Genomic DNA, 4226 nt, shown 5'->3' on the forward strand with positions numbered 1-4226 from the left:
ACTTAAAAGTCAACATTTTCCAGAACTTAAAAGGTTGGATTACTTGATACTTGTACTTTTTGATAACAGTTTAATTAAAGTGTTCTATTTAGCTCAACTCAAATATTTGCAGTTAATATGACTTACAGTTTTGTGTTAAGGCAACTCAATTATTTTCAGTTATTATTACCTTAAATGTCCAGTTTTCAAACTAATACGAATAAGTTCACAGAACTTAAAAAAATAAGTACACAACCACACCATTTCATGTTAATCAAACTCAATTTTTATTAGTTTGTGTTGTCATTGTTTTGAGTACACATTAGTCAAAAATGTTGCATGTGTTAACTTAAAAACATGTCACTCCAAACTTAATATTTTTGAGGCAATCGATTGCCTTAAATACATTGAGTTCCACAAACTCATGAACACTTGCTATTGAACCGTATTTTCTTACCCACTCCCTTTTAGCACACAGCGGTATTAAAATGAAATAGAAAAATAAATCAACATTCATAAAATCAACAGAGACATATGCACTGGTCTGTTCAATATAAAAGAGCTCAAATAAATTGTAATCAAAGTAATCAAAACAAATAAATAATACCAAAATTAAATTATTTTTTGTTACAGCTAAAAAAGAAAACTGTGCTTTTGTCTAATTCCTGAGTAATGCCGTGGTCACACCAAACGTGACGCAAATTATTTGCGCGACAAGATTACATGCAAAATGCATGCATAAGGCAACAGGGCAGCAATTTGGATGAAATTACAAAAACTCTATAGAACATTTCCCCTTAAACTTTGAACTAGCCTTTTATAAAGCTTTCCCTGCAGCCTTCTTTCAGATGAGTTTCTGCATCAAGTCATTCTTGAGGGTCTGCAACTTGGGTGACAGTTTACCACTTTCTAGACCAAGTAGAATCTTTTCAGTGAATTCAAAAGTGTTGGTCAGTGCTTTGGTGTAGTGCATAGATCAGTCCAAAGATTACCAGGAAGGCATCGCCATGTCCGGGGACGCTGACCATTGCATCACTTTCAATGATGACAGAGATTCTCACAGGGTTGTAGTGAACTGGACTTGTGTCATGGTCACTGATGACAGTAAGGAGGCCCACTGCAACACCGTCAAGCTTTGGCTCATCAGACTTGTCCTGAATGAATGAAAAAGAGATACTAATCACAAACTAACACATGGAACAGAACAGATTACATATAATGTATCTTCCTTTAACCAAGTCCCATTGACGACCTATACCCCTTTTACAAGGGAGATCTGGGTCTTATTTCAAGAAGTGAAAAGCATAAGATCCATATTCTGCACACACAAATCTGCCAAATTACCAGAGAATCTAAGTGGTGTGAGAGACTGAAACCAAGTTAAAAGGACATTTACAGGAACATGTTTAACTGAACATCTTATCACTTGCCAATACAGTTCCTTTGTAGTGAAAAAAGAAAGAAAACAGATCATACACAAACTGTACTAAACAAAGAAGTCCTAAAAGATAATAGTATTTTTGATAAACTTTGTTAGTGACTTAAGGAGACTGTGCAGGTTCTGAAAAATCCAGAAGCATCCTCGCACAGACACACAGGCAGGGCGTGGAGAACAGTAGTGCGCTTGGTGTGGATGTCATGGATTTCCTATTCAGATAAAAACAGAATTGTACCTACTGATTTTAAACAGTCCAAACAGAACATATGTCCACAAATAATCTATTCACATTATTAATGCAATCAAACAAATGGCAAACACAAAGTGGACTAATTGCAAAATACACAAAACTCATGAGTCATTGAACCTATGAAGTGTGTAATAATTTATTTACCTGTTCATCGTGGATTTTTTAAATTTCAACTACAGCATCTGCTGTCTTCCCAGTTTTTGATGCCTTCTGTCTGAATAAGGTCATCAGTCGAGGAAGATGGCGGTCAAGCTCAGCATAGAATGTGTTGGAGAGGTTCTGATTCGTAATCCGCTGGAACTCTGCATACAACTACATTGAAATAACAGTAGGATGAGAATACAGCAACACTTATACAAAAACTGTAACATTTGAAGACTCTAGCACACATTCATAAAGCAGAAAATAGGGGCCAAATAAGTAAGAATCACAATAATTTTCACTTAAGAAAACTGATCCATATTACCTCATTGTCTATTTTGAGAGCAGGCCAGAGGTTCATGAGCTCGTTCACTGGTGGGCAGGACATCACTATAGTCTGTCGGCGTAGGGGAAATGTGGTCTCCATCATCTTTCTAATCAGGGGCAGGCTCTTCTCAGTCTTCGTGACTTCTTCAACAATTGTCTGCCTCAACTGCTCAAGGATTGAAGGATCCTTTCCTTGGGGAAAGTTGGGTAGGAAGTTGACTTCGGCTCGCTTGGGTCTTTTAATGTTGGAATGTGAAGATTCATTTTCAGGATTACTTCTACTTCTTTTTCCAGCATTAACAGTGACCTCCTGACATCCAGCCCGTCTCATCTTGTTGCAGCCTATAGTGTCTAAATAACTGTATTCTGGAGGTGAAAGAAGCTGCGCACAACTTACACTTCCAGATCATTTTGGAACCAGCAACCTAAAAGGCAAAGAAAAGAAATGACAAAGTTCAGACCACCATCTAAAACTTTAAAAACGGAATATAACAACAAGTTAGTTACTAGTAGCTTACCAAAACATGATCAATGACTACAGCTAACACTGCCTTAAAATGACATGTTTTCAATTAGTTTTATACAACGTTTATAGGTGGAAAGTTCCAGCTTTACACAAAAATGAATGAACAGAATGACTTGCAAAAAATTAATAGAAATGCCACAGAACTGCGAGTCACGACAAGCTCGATGCAGAAACACGTGGCGCTGCTCCTGGACCAGCCGAGAAGCACGGGAGGCCGTTTTTTTTAACTAGCTAGCTAGATTGTTTGACTGAAAAGACAATCGCGGTTTCAAGCATGCACCGTTAACTTATGTTAGCTAGCGTAGGTTCGTTAGCCGCCCTTTTCTCAGTTGAACAAGCTAGCTAGCTAGTGGAATACTATCCCCGTGCTCCTCGGCTGGTCCGAGATGCACAATCAAGTAACGTTAGTTAGCGTAGTATGTTCGTTAGCTAAAGTGCGTTAGCACGTACGTTAGCGCACACGTTAGCGAGTTCAAACCAGCAACCGCTGAAGTAGAACCACACAGGCAGAGAAGACTAAAGTCCCAGTGAATGGAGCAGAAGTAACTAACGTTAGTAATGTCACTCGTACGACAAAGTCTGGAAAATTATTTAAATTAAATTGTTTTACGTTTGAGGATTGGCAACTGGCTGATTGTAACATAATTTAACTTCACACATTACATATATCAACTTATATATATAAACACCTATGATTTCACTCACCTTGAAAACAGTCTGAGCCGATGATGCTACCGAAGCCTGGTCCGAAAAGGCTCAAGGACGGAAAGGAAGTCAACTTCGCCCGCCAACCCCATAATGCACTTTGATAACGGTCGCGACTACTTCCTTAATCAAGTTGACTTAAAATACACTACTAGCGTGTTAATTCAATTGAATTAATTTTCAAATTAGCGTTTTATTTGTCGTAGATATGTTACTAACTAGTAATGTTGTGTTATCATGACAACTTGAATACTTTGTTATACTGACAGAATAATATCCTAAAATAACAAACAAGTAAAAGCATATTTTACAGCGAGCTCACTGCTCAGAATTTAAAACGAGCTTCCCTAGAGAGAACATGGACTAGTGTAGGAAGTCAGTTTGAGCTTTAAAATGATCCCTGCAAGCAAAATGAATATATAGGCTACATTAAACTGATGACAATAAAAATGAATACATTTTGTCTTCCATTAATGTCTAATGCATTTCAGACCATTTGCCGCAATCAAATTGTTACTGTTTTAATAAGCTATGATTGAAATATTTTTTAGTGATCGATGTTACTTATTTGGCACTTTGTGAGATTTGATTGTATTTTAGCATGTGCTATATACATTAGGTTTATTTTTAAATCATCCGTATTTGAAAAAATAGACAGATAACAGGACTTTATCATTCTTATTATGACATTTCTTAATTCTATTAAGTTGTACTTAAGTTAAATTTTTAAGTTATTGTTAAATAGTTCCATTAAATCAAAAAGTATTAGTTAAAATTACTCAAAAAGAAGAACATGTTACACCAACATGACATAATTAAGTTAGTAGAACTTTTTCAAAAATTTGAGTATACACTACTTA

The 4226-nt window shown here is 36.4% G+C and overlaps 1 long non-coding RNA gene across 1 annotated transcript; it reads right to left on the minus strand.

The window, feature by feature from the left end:
* Positions 1 to 242: 242 nt before the first annotated feature.
* LOC120813964 (uncharacterized) lies at positions 243 to 3715 on the minus strand. Its single transcript, XR_013453465.1, has 5 exons — positions 3367 to 3715; positions 2134 to 2560; positions 1812 to 1979; positions 1521 to 1626; positions 243 to 1133 (listed from the first exon to the last, which is right to left on the minus strand). It is a non-coding gene; the product is annotated as an uncharacterized LOC120813964 (long non-coding RNA).
* Between the last annotated feature and the right edge of the window lie 511 nt (positions 3716 to 4226).

Source organism: Gasterosteus aculeatus, chromosome 18 (assembly GCF_964276395.1).
Source record: "Gasterosteus aculeatus chromosome 18, fGasAcu3.hap1.1, whole genome shotgun sequence".
NCBI lineage: Eukaryota > Metazoa > Chordata > Actinopteri > Perciformes > Gasterosteidae > Gasterosteus > Gasterosteus aculeatus.